Source organism: Mobula hypostoma, chromosome 9, assembly GCF_963921235.1.
Source record: "Mobula hypostoma chromosome 9, sMobHyp1.1, whole genome shotgun sequence".
In the NCBI taxonomy this organism is placed as follows: Eukaryota; Metazoa; Chordata; class Chondrichthyes; order Myliobatiformes; family Myliobatidae; genus Mobula; species Mobula hypostoma.
In genome coordinates this window covers 27,379,775-27,398,212 of record NC_086105.1, presented here as the reverse complement: position 1 = coordinate 27,398,212, position 18,438 = coordinate 27,379,775, and the positions used below count along the sequence as shown (strand labels likewise).

The following is an 18,438-nucleotide window of genomic DNA, read 5'->3' as shown; positions in this document are numbered from 1 at the left end:
TAAGCATTGAAATGCTTTTCCTGCAGGACAGGAGGAAATATTAACTACTAAATTGCCTCCATATCCATATTGATTAGTCAAGTGCCAGTGTAATGAATTGGCATCAAACCTGTGCTTGCTGTGTGAAGCTAACATGCAACCTCTTTTGGACTCCAATTGTTCAATATATCTTGCTGAGGCCAATTCTTACTTGCCACCATTTCCAGCCACTTTGGTGGATGGACATGAGAAGACAAAGCTGTATAAAGTTAAGATCATGCATTTGCTGGAATGTAGAGATTAAAAATGGTAGTGCTGTTATGAAATCAGCATTGCCTATTAAAAAATGCTATTTTACATGATGCAAGACAGCAGAGCCTGAGCAAATTGGCATTGCAACGGTATGATTACATATGGCATCTTTAATCATCAAGCCTAATTTACACGAGTTGTTCGTAATTCAGTCCTAAGAATTTTTATTTACAGATAAGGATGAATGTCCATTCGTTTTTCTTTGTTTTTCATGTGGAAAATTTCTTTGAACAGTTCATTATTAGCATTAGTGGTTGTCTTCAAGATACCAAAAAGGATTAAATAAACAACTCTGCTGATCTTTTTAGATCATGAATTTGTTTAGGAATCTACTAGTAATTTTTTTCTCTAGCAGATTTTTAAACTCCCTGTATTTGTTTAAATATTGATCTTTTCACTCTTCACCAACATATGCAGAAAGACTGGAATTATATTATCAAAAGTAGAGCTACAAATTTAATGGCACAGTAACTTTCTCTGGCACAAATTTGGGCTCAGCTTCCAGTTTAATAATCAGAAGAACATTCTCAATATCAGTTGGAAATATGATGTTACTATATTAGCATGGGCAAAATATAGGCAACTAAATGCATTGAAGTAAAATACCAGACGCTTGATGGTCTGAACTGTTGGTTTGCTTAAATTTCCTATTTCTAGTACAGGAAAACCAGATCCACATGTAGTCTTACACGTAATCCATAAGAGCATCTCTGCTGACTGAAACCACAAGGGTATTTGTTAATTTTATTAATTGAGTTTGCTGCAGAAAGGAGTGGAGGTACATTACTTCCCTGATTGTGATTATGCTACCCCATAATCATCATCATCTCTGATTTTGGTCACTCCTGCACTACTGTTAACAAGCAGGGAAAGAATATTCATTTTTCTTGCTATATTCTCATTTGCATTATGTGACAATATTATGTATAGTGGAGATGACTAGGTACATTCTCCTATCATTTAAACTTATTAATCCTACTGTTGTATTTGATTATAACTGATGGGGTGTGCTGATTCAGCTTCTCATCGAGTAAACTTTTTTTTAGCAATGTGGAGTTTAACTCTACCATTCATATTGACCATTTAGATTTGAAGTGATTGATGCCTGTCCCTTATATGTATCTTAGTTATGAAAAATAGCATAAAGCGTGCTGAGGTTGGTGAACAATGACCATCCTATGGTTGAATCTTTTCCTTCATTGTTTCTATTCACATTGAGTTTTGGAAGTTTTATGCCATAGCATGTGTTTTACAGCATGTTTTTATTTTATACTAAAATAGCTTGAAGTTATTATTTTGTTTTCCAGTTTTAGCAGATGAAGCACAGTTCCCTTGGAGATGTTATAGTATTTGTTCTGCTTTCTCTGGGGAAAAAAAAAATTGGAAGGCAGGGTGAGGTTTGAAATCAAACTGGATGGGTTTGATGAAACTAAGCTATATCATTCTTTAATCATCATGATATGCCTAGCTTTGTTATTGAACATTAGTTAATAGGTATGCCTGCATGTTATGGAACATTAATGATGAACAATGATTATATTTGAAAAATAAAAAGTACATTTTTTGGTAAGTATGCTCTTCATTCAATTGTTAAGTAGCCATAAAATTCTTAGCTGGCAAATAACCTTGCAACATGTTTAACAAAGCATGTTTATTTGCATATTTTAACCAGATTCTTCATGATGAAATTAAACAGATGTGAAGAGACATGAATGTAGGTAAGTTTTTAACATTTATTCTTTATATTGGTCAAGATATGATGCATTTATTGACGTAAAGATTTGTAGAAATTAGATTGCATGGGAGCAACACACTCAAAATGCTGGAGGAATTCAGCAAGGCAGGCAGCATCTATGGGAAAAAAAAAGTACAGTCGATGTTTCGGGCTGAAACCTTTGGCAGGACTAGGGAAAAAAAACCTGAGGAGTAGATTTAAAAGGTGGGGGGAGAGGAGAGAGAACCACCAGGTGATAGGTGAAATCTGGAAGGGAAGGGATGAAGTAAAGAGCTGGGAAATTGATTGGTGAGAGAGATAGAAGGCCATGGAAGAAAGAAAAAGGGGGAAGGTGCACCAGACAGAGGCGATGAATGGGCAAGGAAATGAGGTGAGAGAGGGAAAAGGGGATGGGAAATGGAGAAAGGGGTGGGGTTGGGGGGCATTACCAGAAGCTGGAGAAATTGATGTTCATGCTATCAGGCTGGAGGCTATCCAAACAGAATACAATGTGTTGTTCCACCAACCTAAGTGTGGCCTCATCATGATGGTGGAGAAGGCCATGGATGGACATATCGGAATGGGAAGTGGAATTAAAATGGGTGACCACTGGGAGATCCTGCTTTTTCTGGTGGACAGAGCATAGGTGCTTAGCAAAGCAATCTCCCAATGTACATCGGGCCTCACCGATGTACAGGGTTTACACTGGGAGCAACGAACACAGTAAATGATTCCAACAAACTCACAGGTGAAGTGTCACCTCACCTGGAAGGACTGTTTAGGGCCCTGGATGGTAGTGAGGGAGGAGGTGTAGGGGCAGGTGTAGTACTTGTTCTGCTTGCAAGGATAAGTACCAGGAGGGAGATCAGTGGGGAGCGACGAATGGACAAGGGAGTTGTGTAGGAAACGATCCCTGTGGAAAGCAGAAAGTGGAGGGGAAGGGAAAGGGAAAGATGTGTTTGGTGGTGGGATCCCGTTGGAGGTGGCTAAAGTTTCGGAGAATTATGTGCTGGATGCGGAAGCTGGTGGGGTGGTAGGTGAGGACAAAAGCAATCCTATCCCTGGTAGGGTGGCGGGAGGGTGCAGTAAGAGAGAGACGTGCATGAAATGGAAGAGATGCGGTTGAGGGCAGCGTTGATGGTGGAGGAAGGGAACCCCTTTCTTTGAAAAGGAGGTTCTAGAATGAAAAGCCTCGTCCTGAGATTAGATGCGGCGGAGATGGAGGAATTGAGAAAAGTGGATGGCATCTTTACAATAGTAGAGTGGGATGAGGTGTAGTCTAGGTAGCTGTGAGAGTCTGTGGGTTTGTAATAGGCAACGGTGGATAAGCTTTCTCCAGAGATAGAGACAGTGAAATCGAAAAAGAGAAGGAAGTTGTTGGAAATGGACCAGGTGAATTTGAGGGCAGGGTGGAAGTTGGAGGCAAAGTGGATGAAATCGACGAATTTACTTCATCTCTCCCCCTCCAGGTTTCACCTATCACCAGGCGCAGGAAGCAGCACCAATGCAGTCATCGATGTAGTGTTGGAAAAGTGGGGTTGGTCACCAGTGTAGGCTTGGAACACAAACTGTTCCACGTAGCTGGCAAACAAGCAGGTGTAGCTGGGACCCATGGATCCCACCACCAACAAATGGCTTCCCCTTTGGTTTGAAAGAAGTGGGAGGAACCAAAGAAGAAATTATTGGGAGTAAGGACAAGTTCTGCTATGCGGAGGAGAGTGGTGGTGAAGGGCAACTGGTTAGGTCAGGTGTCCAGAAAAAAACGGGGAGCTTTGTGGCCTTCCTGGTGGGTGATGGAGGTGTATAGGGATTGGGCATCCATAGTAAACATAAGATGATGGGGGCCAGGGAACTTGAATTCCTTGAAAAGATCAAGAACGTGTGAGGTGTCATGAACATAGGTAGGAAGGACTGAACTAGGGAGGGATAAATCAGTTGAAATATGGTGATATGAGTTCAGTGAGGCAAGAACAAGCTGAAACAATGTGTCTACCTGGACAAGCGGGTTTGTGGATCTTGGGTAGGAGGTAGAAATGGGAGGTGCGGGTGACACTGTGAATATGTTGGGGGTCATTTACAGTGTTCGGTACTCCTGGTGTGGCCTCCTGTACATCGGTGAGACCCGATGTAGATTGGAAGACTGCTTCGCCAAGCTTCTACGGCCCATCTGCTAAAACAAATGGGATCTCCCAGTGGCCACCCATTTTAATTCCACTTCCCATTCCCATTCAGAATGGTGGTTCTCTCTCCCCTCTCCCCACCTTTTAAATCTGCTCCTTAGCTTTTTTTTTTCCAGCCCTGCTGAAATGTTTCAGCTCGAAATGTCGACTGTGCTTTTTTCCACAGATGCTGCCTGGCTGGCTGAGTACCTCCAGCATTTTGGGTGTGTTGCTCAGATTTCCAGCATCTGCAGATCATCTCTTGTTTAAGATTAGATTACACGGTTCCATTTTGCACATGTATAGCAATTACAATTAGATGAGAATAGCAAATATTTGTGCTTGTTATTGCCTCTAGAAAAGATACAGACATTACTTGTAGCAAAATTAAATTCATGTGCTGATTTTTTTTTCAAAAAGTGGCCTAAGAATTTTAAATAGGTTGGTGATCGGGTTCCATTGAGAATCTTCAGTGATCACTGGCTAGTTGGAAAATCAGAGAGTCATCAACTCAACAGAAATTTTTGGAAGTGATCTGAGGGACAAGGGATCAGAGTGATGTAGGGAAAATTAAGATTTAGGAAGGGGATTGATGCATCACGGTTGGTTTGGTTTCTAAGAAGGAGAACTTCTAAGGTTATTAATTGTAAATATTGTAGGATTCTAAACCACTGCAGCACCTTGAAGAACTAGCTAATAGAAGGGCTATCATGGCCAATTCTTATAATGCAAAATAATCCTATAATGGTTGTCATTGCATTTGATTGAAAATATTGTAAACAATACTGTGCAATCTTGTAGGCCCTTTCATGTTGTAATGAATTTGGTTTTCAAATTTCAAACCAATGCAAATTTGAAATGGTAGTAGTTTTCAGAAAAAACAACTCTGAAAACTCCACCATAAAAAGGATAAAGTTGTTTCAAGCTTAATTTTCAGGTATGACTTGCTGTTAGAGAATTTGTTCAAAGGATTATTGCTTATCTGCGTAGTGAAAGGGACATCAAAGGTAAATTCCCAACTTTCAAAAAATATTTATAAAATCCATTAGCATCTTGGGGATCATTTCAGTCATAATTGGTGCAGTTTTTACAAGTTGCCAAGAGAAAAAAGTTCAAAGTAAATTTATCATCAAATTACATTTATGCCACCATAGACTATCCTGAGATTCATTTTCGGGAAAAGGTGACTTTAATAATCAGGTAGGTGCTGAGACAAATGCCTTTCTTGTGATTCCTTTAACATTACAAATATCCACTTCCACATCATATAACAAGATTGGAACTGATAATTGTTTCATTTTGAAGTATGATCTCTAGGGCCTCATTTATTCTCACTCTGCTATGCAAAGATGAAATTGCAAATCATGAGGGAATAAAATATATAGTTATGTCACAGTTGCTACGATGGAGTATGCAGTGTAGCTTGAATATAGAGTGTGTGTTATGTACAATAATAATACTTCATAGAATTCCAAAGACAGTAAGTATTTATAAGGCTATTCAAATTGTTCCGTCTTTCTGGTATATGTGTGTTTTAATATTAGAGTTGTATATACAGTGGCAGGCAAAAGTTTGGTCACCCCTGGTCAAAATTTCTGTTACTGTGAATAGCAAAGCGAGTAAAAGATGAACTGATTTCCAAAAGGCATAAAGTTAAAGATGATACATTTCTTTAATATTTTAAGCAAGAAAACTTTTTTATTTCCATCTTTTACAGTTTCAAAATAACAAAAAAAAGGAAAAGGGCCTGAAGCAAAAGTTTGGGCACCCTGTACTTAGTAACACCCCCTTTGGCAAGTATCACAGCTTGTAAACACTTTTTGTAGACAGCTAAGAGTCTTTCAATTCTTGTTTGGGGGATTTTCGCCCATTCTTCCTTGCAAAAGGCTTCTAGTTCTGTGAGATTCTTGGACGGTCTTGCATGCACTGCTCTTTTGAGGTCTATCCACAGATTCTCGATGATGTTTAGGTCAGGGGACTGTGAGGGCCATGGCAAAACCTTCAGCTTGTGCCTCTTGAGGTAGTCCATTGTGGATTTTGAGGTGTGTTTAGGTTCATTATCCTGTTGTAGAAGCCATCCTCTTTTCCTCTTCAGCTTTTTTACTGACGGTGTGATGTTTGATTCTAGAATTTGATGGTATTTAATTGAATTCATTCTTCCCTCTACCAGTAAATGTTCCCCGTGCCACTGGCTGCAACACAAGCCCAAAATATGATCGATCCACTCCCGTGCTTAACAGTTGGAGAGGTGTTCTTTTCATGAAATTCTGCACCCTTTTTTCTCCAAACATACCTTTGTTCATTCTGGCCAAAAAGTTCTATTTTAACTTCATCAGTCCACAGGACTTGTTTCCAAAATGCATCAGGCTTGTTTAGATGTTCCTTTGAACCTTTTGAATAGAACTTTTTGGCTGATAAGCTTGGAAGCACAATAAACAAACTCTCTGAACCAGAAATACATTTTTCAGGTAAATGCACAGGTAACATAATTGCTATATTGAGTAATGTGGTTATAAATGAAGTAGATATGCACAGAACTAGTCATTTAAACTTGCTTCCATGAATCTGAACCAAAATTAATCTTTGTTGGTTTGAAAGTTGATGGAGCTGTACCCAGTCTAAAAGTTGCCAGCCAGGTCTGCACAGGGGAAGCAAGAGTTATTTGCATCTGAAAATAAGGGTTTAAGACCTACTTGAAGACCCCTCTGCAATATTGAGGAATCCCTCAAATGCTATTCATGCACTCAAAAACCAGGTTTACCTGCAGTGTAACAGGATGTTCTTAAAGGGACTGCTTTGACCCAAAAGTAATAGTTTAAAACAAAGTTATCATTACTTTGGAATTGGATAGAGCTTGTGTGTTTTTGTCAATCCCAAATTAAAGCAATGTTGGCTGCTACCAGCCACTGCCTCCTTCCTGGTCCAGAGGTGCCTCACTCAAATTGAAGCTTCCACCCTCACATATCCCAGACTCTGTTCAATTCAGTCCTGGTTTATGTAATCCCACTAACTCCCCGACCACGTTGTTTGTCCACATTTACCTAAATCTCTGCCTGCCTGAACATAAGTGACCATAAAAGAATACTATGATTTCTAGTTAATTGGGCTATCAGTTAATTAGGGAAGCTGCTTATTAGGGGCTTCCCACTCTAACACTGATCCACCTCCACAATGGCCGCTCTACTTAAACCTAGCTTCTTTTTAATTAGCCCTTAGTCCTATTTATGCACAATCCAACATCTCTTTGGGAACTATGGTGCGCAGAATCTCCCAAATAACCCTGCTTGCGTCTTTTGAACTCTCTCTCCCCTGCTACACAATCCAACATCTCCTCAGGAACTGTAGCACACAGAATGACGTGTATCTTCTTACTAAATGAATAGTTTTGGAGAGCCAGAAGGTGTAACATGATACCCAGCCTCTAATCTGTCCTTGTAGACATAGTATTTATTTGGCAAGTACAGTTAAATTTCTGGTCAATGTTGAGGTTCGGGTTTTTAAATGGGAAATGACTCATCAATTGTAATGCTATCAATGAGAGGAGTTAGTTGCTCTTTTTGAAGATCGTCATTGCCTGGCATTTGTATTAGTCTCCTTCACTTCAAATCAGCAGGCATCCATCAGATGTATTGCAGTCAGTGGTATAGGAGCACAACAGACAAGAATCAAGGAAAAGCACAATGATAATTACTAACTGTCTGCATGTTTTTTTGATGGTACATTTAATGTATTTTGAGTAGTTAAATTGATGTGGTCTTCTATTTTTAAATTGTGGAAAAAACAACAATTTTTTGAATGGTCAAAGGCAGTGATTGTGAATTAAATCTATGTGTGTCATTGGTCTGCATGTCGGAATTGGTGGTGATTTTTCTGATAGTAAAAAGAAGTAGAATATAGAATTTAGAGGGACTAAGCGTAAGTCTATGAGGGACATCAGATGTAATAGTTTGGCTGTGGCTGAATAGATGAGCAATGAACAAAGTGACAACCACATGGGAGAGATTATGAAGAAGGCAGAGTCAATTATCAAAAGCTCTAGAAGGATAATTGCCTTATTACAATCAGGTAACATGTCCCTAATTATGTTGATTAGAGCTATTTTAATAGCAGTGAGGGGATTGTAAACTTGATTCTAATGGCTCAACAAAAAGTATAGGTAAGGTGGGCATTAATTTGGATGACTACAATGCATTCTGGGACATTGAAAGAAAATAAGTTTTGAGCTAGTAGTCAGCTTGGAAGGAAATGTTAGTTTTATTTGCTAAAAGATGATAGCAGTAGAACTGAGAATATTTATTCCTTTCAGGGATATCCTCTGCAGTCTAAATTGAGTTCTTTTTTTAATGATTAAATGGTTATTTCTCTCCATCAGTTTACTCTGGATGGCAGTAATTTATATGCTTTTTTAATTTAAATTTCCTTGTTCTGCGTCCATATTGTACCATGCATTATTTCATTAGTCAAGGATTGAGGTATGCAAAATTCTCCAAATCATTTACTCAATATGTTCTTTATGTAAAGGCTAAGAATTCCAGCACCATATCCATAAGTTACTTGACCTTCTTTCTTGGTCTTTAATGGAATGAAAATTCAATTTATGACAATTCCTTTTATCCCCCCCCATTAGACTCTGTTCAGCACAGCAAAAGACGTGACTGATACCAATAACTTCAGGGTAAGAGACTGTAAGCACAAGCATGCAGTTCTGTATGTAGTTGACCACATAATCAGGCTGTAACTTACCATCAATAGATCTAATAAGTAATTGTGGAAAGTATTGCAATATTGTATTCCTTCAAATTAGAAATAACTTTAAACTGCACCACTGCATATTTTCAACAAAGCTGAAATCTAGACACAGCTGTTTCCCACAGACAATTGGTGTGACCTGACCTTGCACCTGCTTAAATACTTCAAGTACCATTAGTTTCAGTTGTTCCCCCACAATCAAGCTACTAGTATTGTTTATCAACAAAATGACCTGTGAGAGGCAGATGCACTTCAAACCAAACAAAATCTAATGGATAGTGGATTTCACATAATATGTAATTGAGTCACCACTGAAAAATGATGGTATATAAAACCTATCTGCTTTGTGGTAATTTTTTAGTAAAATACAGTGGTACATTTACTTTCTCAATATGAATTGAAGGAAGTTGCAAAAAAAATCCTAAAATCCAATGATTAATTCTGATATTTTTGATATTCCAAATCCTATTTAAGATATAGGAGCAGAATTAGCCTATTTGGTCCTTTGAATCTGCTCTGCCATTCCATGATGGCTGATTTATTATCGCTGTCAACATCATTCTCCTGCCTTTTCCCCATAGCGTTTGATATCTTTATTAATCAAGAACCTAACACCTCCACTTTAAATATGCCCATTGAATTCCACAGATTCACCATGCTCTGGCTAAAGAAATTTCTCCTTACCTCTGTTCTAAAGGGACGTCCTTCTACTTTGAGGATATGCCTTCTGGTCATGGACTCCGCCACTATAGGGAACATCCACTCTATCTTAACCTTTCAGTATTCGATTGGTTTCAATGAGATCCCCTCTCATTCTTTTAATATGAGTACAGGCTCAGAGGCTTCAAATGCTCCGCATATGTTAACCCTTTCATTCCTGTGATCATTCTCATAATGGTTGAACATCTGGTTGCTTCTCCTGGCACTGGATTAGAAGTTAAAATATTGGCCATTTGATCCCACTTGCTACTGGATTCAGCCAAGTGTTGAAATAAAATCACTGCGATTTCCATGGCAAATGGTTTATTTCCAGGCAGCATGCAGCAGTGTGCTGGGGATCCCCACAGATCCTTGATAATGCATGCAGATTTTCCCAAGGTCTTGTCGCTAAAGCAGGCATTTCATTGCTTCTACCAAGTGATCAATGACCTTTTATTTGCAGTGTTTTTCTCTCATAGATGCTACCTCACCTGATCAACATTTTGTTTCCCACTTACAGCATGTATAGTTCAAAGTTCAAGTAAACTTGTTATCACGGAACATATACGTCACCATATATAACCCCAAGATTCATTTTGTTGTGGGCATTCACAGTAAATACAAAGAAACGTAATAAAATCAGTGAAAAATCTCACACAACAAAACAAACAACCAATGTGCAAAAGATAACAAACTGTGTAAATACAAAAATTGAAAAAACCCCCAAATAATAATAAATAAATAATAAATATCAAGAATATGAGATGAACAGTCCTCGAAAGTGAGTCCATAGGTTGTGGGAACAGCTCAGTGTTGGGGTGAGTGAAGTTATCCCCTCTTGCTCAATAGCCTGATGGTTGAGGGATAATAAATGTTTCTGAATCTGGTGATATAGGACCTGCGTTTCTTGTGCCTCCTTCCTGGTGGCAGCAGTGAGAAGGGAGCATGGTTAGATTGTGGCAGTCCTTAATGATGGATACTGCTTTCCAGCAACAATGCTCCTTGTAGATATGCTCAATGGTTGGGGGGGTGGGAGGGGAGATCTTTACCTGTGATGGTCTGGGCTGTATCCACTACTTTTTGTAGGCTTTTCCGTTCATTGGTGTTTCCATACCAGGCTGTGATGCACTAAGCATACTCTTCACATGCATCAATAGAAGTTTGTCAAATTTTTAGAAAACATGCCGAATCTTCATAAACTTTTAAGAAAGTAGAGGTGCTGCTGTGCTTTCTTTGTAATGGCACTTATGTACTGGACTCAGGGTAAATTCTCTGAAAGGATAACGCCGAGGAATTTAACATTGCTGACCCTCTCCTATTCTGATCCCCTGATGAGGACTAACTCATGGACCTCTGGTTTCCTCCTCTTGTAGTCAATAATCAGCTCTTTGGTCTTACTGACATTGATTGAGAAGTTGTTATGGAACCGCTCAGCCTGATTTTCAATCTCCCTCCTATAAGTGTATAAGATGATGAGAGGCATTGATCATGTAGATAGTCAGAGGCTTTTTTCCCAGGGCTGAAATGGCTAACATGAGAGGGCACAGTTTTAAGGTGCTTGGAAGTAGGTACAGAGGAGATGTCAGGGCTAAGTTGTTTACCCAGAGTGGTGAGTGCGTGGAATGGGCTGCTGGCAACGGTGGTTGAGGAGGATAGGATAGGGTCTTTTAAGAGACTCCTGGATAGGTACATGGAGCTTAGAAAAATAGAGGGCTATGGGTAACCCTAGGTAATTTCTAAAGTAAGTACATGTTCAGCACAGCATTGTGGGCCAAAGGGCCTGTATTGTGCTGTAGGTTTTCTATGTTTCTATATGCTGATTTGTCACAACCTTTGATTCGACCAATGATAGTGGTGTCATCAGCAAAATTAAATATGGTATTGGAGCCGTGCTTAGCCTCACAGTCATACATATAAAGTGAGTCAAGCAGGGGGCTAAGCACATAGCCTTATTAATGCTTGGCCTGTTTCTTTTCCAATTGGCCACTGCATCAAACCCTCAAAGTACATTGAACTTTTATACCCTTCTCTAACCACTTGAGCTCCATAGCTACCCTTTAAAGAACTGAAAAGCACATATCTGAGCTGTTGATGGCAAGTGTCAAACAGAGTTGAGTGTCACTTCAATCATTGACCCTTTCCTCTTTTATTGCCTGTTCTGTTTACAGTTTTAACCTACTGAGAAGGAAATGTCTATAAAAAGGAAAGGACTATGGTTGTGCTGAAGAGGTGGAGGAGAACGCAAGAAGTGCACGCCATTTGAAGACACCGTCAACTGAAGGAGAAGTGGACTTACAGAAGCATGACAACACCATAATGGTTTCAGCCCCACTATTAATTATGGTAACCCCCTACTCTTCCACAGGAATAAAATGTCACTGTGCTGTCTGTCCTCAGTACTTGTTATTGCTGCCAGCAGTTATGCCAAGCAATTTACATTGCAATAGTTTAGCTTGTAATGTGTTTGATCACAAGCCAACACTGCTTAAGATGTTAAATGTGGTTGCAATGTTCTGCGGAATATGTAATTATGTATACTGTATGGATATAAGGTCAAAGTCTGAATGAGACAGTGATGACAGCTGATTAGCAGGATTGTTATTCAAATGCGCAAGCTGCAACTTTGCTGCAATCAACTTTGCACTGACCCATCCATACTAGTCCAACTGGTCTGTAGTCTTCTATCCTTCAGAGACCTAGGTGCTCACCTAGATATATCATAAATGTTTAAGTAGTATTTACCCCTCTGCCAAGTGTGTTCCAGATTCCAGCCATCCCCTGCACAAAAAAAAGTCCAGAGCTACCCACCAAACCCTCTGCCCTCTATCCTAAACCTGTGGAGGGGGTTAGACTCTGCCCAACCGGCAAAGCTCGTCTAGCACCCAGTGTGTGTTACCCCATGAGAGGTCACCCATACTGAAGGGGACCCAGGTCCTGCTTTACATGATGGAGTTTAACCTGTTACATTTTCCTGCCAGGTTAATTTACATAAAACTAAAGAAGTGCAATAATAGACAGACACCATTCATCCTACTGTGTGTTTTAGGTGGAAATGCAAGTGGACCCTGAGTTACATAAGGGTTCTGTTCCTGCGAACTGCCTATAAGCTGATTTCGCCATATCACAGTGCTCTATGTATAATTGCTATAATTTTATTTTACTGAATAATCATCCTGATACTACCCATAATTAAACCAATGGAATATGTACTATGTACAGTCATCAACGAATAACAAGAAACATCATTATTATTCTTACTAGCTTGAAAATTGCTTTTAAATGTATGAAGTTGTTTTTACTTGTGTAAAAGTCATTTTCTTAAAGTTCAGTAACCTGTGAAGGACTGATTGACATCTTCCAAAACTGTAACTATTCTACCATTCTATGAAATAACATGGCCATTCAATGTCAGATCCGGCTAGACCATTTAAAGCATCATTGAATCCTGATCATATCTGCCAAAATTGTTCACCAATTCAGAATTAATCTGGACTACTAAGGTAACCCTCAGCTTCTTTCCTGAAAACAGTCATGTTCCCTGTTCTTTCACCCTCTTCTACAATTACATGTACAGTAAATGGATCACATTGACTTCAATGTCAATAACAATAATGATCTCAACTGCAGTCTTTTCTTCTTCCCCTCAGTCTCATAGCATAATGGACAAATGTTCTAATATTTCCCCACGTATTAAGAGCAAACTTGCACTAGTTTCTCTTCTTTCTCTTCTATCTCTCCTCAAGCTTTCTGTCCTTGATCCAAAGCCATTTACTGATAAAGGGTATTGGACTGGAAATATGTCGGATCTTGTTCACAGATGCTGTTTGACCTGCTACCTTTCCAGTATTTTTTTTTTCATTCCTAGCATCCACAGCACTTCAATTTTCTGGTAACACTAATCATTTGTGAGGCACTCATAGCCATCAATAGAATTACTGTATATTCCACCATATTCTCTAAATCAGTAATCGAATAGCTTCGTATATCCTTCACTCTTCCATTATTTTGAAGCCAGGGGATTACATAGAACATAGAATAGTACAGCACAGTACAGGCCCTTCGGCCCACAATGTTGTGCCGACCCTCAAACCCTGCCTCCCATATAAGCCCCCACCTTAGATTCTTCCATATACCTGTCTAGTAGTCTCTTAAACTTCACTAGTGTATCTGCCTCCACCACTGACTCAGGCAGTGCATTCCACGCACCAACCACTCTCTGAGTAAAAAACTTTCCTCTAATATCTCCTTTGAACTTCCCACCCCTTAGCTTAAAGCCATGTCCTCTTGTATTGAGCAGTGGTGCCCTGGGGAAGAGGCGCTGGCTATCCACTCTATCTATTCCTCTTATTATCTTGTACACCTCTATCATGTCTCCTCTCATCCTCCTTCTCTCCAAAGAGTAAAGCCCTAGCTCCCTTAATCTCTGATCATAATGCATACTCTCTAAACCAGACAGCATCCTGGTAAATCTCCTCTATACCCTTTCCAATGCTTCCATATCCTTCCTATAGTGAGGTGACCAGAACTGGACACAATACTCCAAGTGTGGCCTAACCAGAGTTTTATAGAGCTGCATCATTACATCGCGACTCTTAAACTCTATCCCCCGACTTATGAAAGCTAACACCCCATAAGCTTTCTTAACTACCCTATCCACCTGTGAGGCAACTTTCAGGGATCTGTGGACATGTACCCCAAGATCCCTCTGCTCCTCCACACTACCAAGTATCCTGCCATTTACTTTGTACTCTGCTTTGGAGTTTGTCCTTCCAAAGTGTACCACCTCATATTTCTCCGGGTTGAACTCCATCTGCCACTTCTCAGCCCACTCCTGCATCCTATCAATGTCTCTCTGCAATCTTTGACAATCCTCTACACTATCTACAACACCACCAACCTTTGTGTCATCTGCAAACTTGCCAACCCACCCTTCTACCCCCATATCCAGGTCGTTAATAAAAATCACGCAAAGTAGAGGTCCCAGAACAGATCCTTGTGGGACACCACTAGTCACAATCCTCCAATCTGAATGTACTCCCTCCACCACCACCCTCTGCCTTCTGCAGGCAAGCCAATTCTGAATCCACCTGGCCAAACTCCCCTGGATCCCATGCCTTCTAACTTTCTGAATAAGCCTACCGTGTGGAACCTTGTCAAATGCCTTACTAAAATCCATATAGATCACATCCACTGCACTACCCTCATCTATATGCCTGGTCACCTCCTCAAAGAACTCTATCAGGCTTGTTAGACACGATCTGCCCTTCACAAAGCCATGCTGACTGTCCCTGATCAGACCATGATTCTCTAAATGCCTATAGATCCTATCCCTAAGAATCTTTTCCAACAGCTTTCCCACCACAGACGCAAGGCTCACTGGTCTATAATTACCCGAACTATCTCTACTACCTTTTTTGAACAAGGGGACAACATTCGCCTCCCTCCAATCCTCCGGTACCATTCCCGTGGACATCAAGGACATAAAGATCCTAGCCAAAGGCTCAGCAATCTCTTCTCTCGCCTCGTGGAGCAGCCTGGGGAATATTCCGTCAGGCCCTGGGGACTTATCTGTCCTAATGTATTTTAACAACTCCAACACCTCCTCTGCTTTAATATCAACATGCTCCAGAACATCAACCTCACTCATATTGTCCTCACCATCATTAAGTTCCCTCTCATTGGTGAATACCAAAGAGAAGTATTCATTGAGGACCTCGCTCACTTCCACAGCCTCCAGGCACATCTTCCCACCTTTATCTCTAATCGGTCCTACCTTCACTCCTGTCATCCTTTTTTTCTTCACATAATTGAAGAATGCCTTGGGGTTTTCCTTTACCCTACTCGCCAAGGCCTTCTCATGCCCCCTTCTTGCTCTTTTCAGCCCCTTCTTAAGCTCCTTTCTTGCTTCCCTATATTCCTCAATAGACCCATCTGATCCTTGCTTCCTAAACCTCATGTATGCTGCCTTCTTCCTCCTGACTAGATTTTCCACTTCACTTGTCACCCATGGTTCCTTCACCCTACCATTCTTTATCTTTCTCACCGGGACAAATTTATCCCTTACATCCCGCAAGAGATCTCTAAACATCGACCACATGTCCATAGTACCTTTCCCTGCAAAAACATCATCCCAATTCACATTCACAAGTTCTAGCCTTATAGCCTCATAATTTGCCTTTCTCCAATTAAAAATTTTCCTGTCCTCTTTGATTCTATCCTTTTCCATGATAGTTATAAAGGCTAGGGAGCAGTGGTCACTGTCCCCCAGATGCTCACCCACTGAGAGATCTGTGACCTGACCCGGTTCATTACCTAGTACTAGATCTAGTATGGCATTTCCCCTGGTCGGCCTGTCCACATACTGTGACAGGATTCCATCCTGGACACACTTAACAAATTCTGCGCCATCTAAAACCTTGGAACTAATCAGGTGCCAATCAATATTAGGGAAGTTAAAGTCACCCATGATAACAACCCTGTTATTTTTGCACCTCTCCAAAATCTGCCTCCCAATCTGCTCCTCTGTATCTCTGCTGCTACCAGGGGGCCTATAGAATACCCCCAGTAGAGTAACTGCTCCCTTCCTGTTCCTGACTTCCACCCATATTGACTCAAAAGAGGATCCTGCTACATTACCCACCCTTTCTGTAGCTGTAATAGTATCCCTGACCAGTAATGCCACCCCTCCTCCCCTTTTTCCGCCCTCTCTATCCCTTTTAAAGCACTGAAATCCAGGAATATTGAGAATCCATTCCTGCCCTGGTGCCAGCCAAGTCTCTGTAATGGCCACTACATCATAATTCCATGTATGTATCCAAGCTCTCAGTTCATCACCTTTGTTCCTGATGCTTCTTGCATTGAGGTACACACATTTCAGCCCTTCTACCTTACTGTCTTTACACCGTTTATTCTGCTTCTCTTTCCTCAAAGCCTCTCTGTATGTTAGATCTGGCTTTACTCCATGCACTTCTTTCACTGCTCTATCGCTCTGGGTCCCATACCCCTCGCAAATTAGTTTAAACCCTCCCGAACCATGCTAGCAAACCTACCTGCAAGGATATTGCTCTCCCTCGAGTTCAGGTGCAACCCATCCAATCTGTACAGGTCCCACCTTCCCCAGAAGAGATCCCAATGATCTAAAAATCTAAAACCCTGCTCCCTGCACCAACTCCTCAGCCATGCATTCAACTGCCATTTCTGGTTAGGAGACAAACATAGAAGGAAAAGCTACGAGTAGCACCGGTAGCAGCCAAAAATGAGCAAACTTAAGAGGCTGCAAACGTGGCAAGTCAGCATGCACGTTCAGAGCTGAGTAATCCCATGACCAACAAATAAGAACACATGACTGGTGACAGTCAATTAATAAAAGAGGAAGGTTTCATTATCAACATCCTCACTGATGGTCAAGATGCATTCTGTGGCAAAGACTTTTTTGAGCAGTTGCAACCATGTTCAGCCATAAGAAACATCCTTCAGACAAATTGATTTTGTGATTATAAAGAAAAGTGCATTGAATGCCATTAGGTTGTACAACTGCAATAACATCTCAGCTAATAGAATTGAAGACTTGCATTGCAAAGCCCGCTGCACAGATAACTGCAGTACACCAACACAACTGCAACAAAGGCAGTTATTTGAGACTGGAAAATTGTTAGGTATATCAACAAAATAATTGAAAGTTCAAGTCAGCTGATCAGCATGTTCCTCCAGCTAATCCACTGCTGTTGGAAACAGACATCAGCATAGCTACAGTACCAAGTGGCACTTAATTGCCATTAACTTGCTCACTAAAGAGCTTGTTAGGATCATTCAGTTCCACACCTCATCAAACTTTCATCCAGGGGTGGTGAACCTTTCTGAGAGCGTGTGTAATGTCCAAATTGGCAATAATTTTCTAAAAGATTCTCTTGCATGCCATGGTAATTTTGAGCAGAGATGATAATTTATTAACAATAATTATAGCCTTTTTTAAAAAAAGAAAAAGGCTGAGTCCTATTGCTCATTTATGTGTATTCATTATTTTACTATTAAATAATAAGGTATAACAGAGTGAGTGAAATAAATGAAGAACTTCAGATATCCCGTTCAAAATATAACGTATGCAACAATGGTCTAATGACCATGAATGTTCTTGGCAAATTTTTCTACAGCAGTGATTTACCATTGCCTTCTTCTGGTCAGTGTCTTTACAAGATGGGCGACCCCAGCCATTATTAAGTCAGTGGTCAGAAAAGTAGAATTTGAGATATGCACCACCTACTCATGCGACTATCCACCACCTGCTCCCATGGCTTCACATAGCCCTGATTAGGGGGGGTGGGGAGGGGCTGAGCAAATGCTGCACCTTGCCCAAGGATGACTTGCAGGGTAGTGGAGGGAAGGAGCATCTTACACTTCCTTTGGTAGAGACATATATCAAAGCCACCATGCTTATATTGTATCTTTATATACAACATAAGAAATGCAAGTGTGAAATTATAAGATTTGGTGCAAGGAAAGGAAAATAAGTATACTTTCAGTGACAGTTTTGTTGCTGCACTATCAGTGACAAATATTTTATATTTAGTATGTATATAAGGTGTTTTGAGAGCTATGCATGTAGCGCTAGTTTCATCAGTAAGTCTACTCATATAATCAGACCTGTACAAGTTCATCATTGAAAAATCACTTACATGAACATGTCGATGAAAATGCTTTTAATATTGCTATTGCAAGGTTTTTCAGACAGTTAAAAGTTTCAGGACTGAAATTTCAGAGTTACAGGTCCTGATTTTCTGGATTTTTTGCTTTGATTGCGTCACTAAACAATGTCTTTCAACAATTACT

At 40.3% G+C, this 18,438-nt stretch overlaps 1 long non-coding RNA gene across 1 annotated transcript in view; it reads left to right on the top strand.

The window, feature by feature from the left end:
* LOC134352342 (uncharacterized) overlaps positions 1 to 18,438 on the top strand; it is a 158,209-nt gene that overhangs the window by 108,608 nt on the left and 31,163 nt on the right. Inside the window, exons 3-4 of the long non-coding RNA XR_010019381.1 lie at positions 1,964 to 2,009; positions 11,781 to 11,955. This is a non-coding gene — a long non-coding RNA (uncharacterized LOC134352342). The remainder of the gene's footprint in view (positions 1 to 1,963; positions 2,010 to 11,780; positions 11,956 to 18,438) is intronic.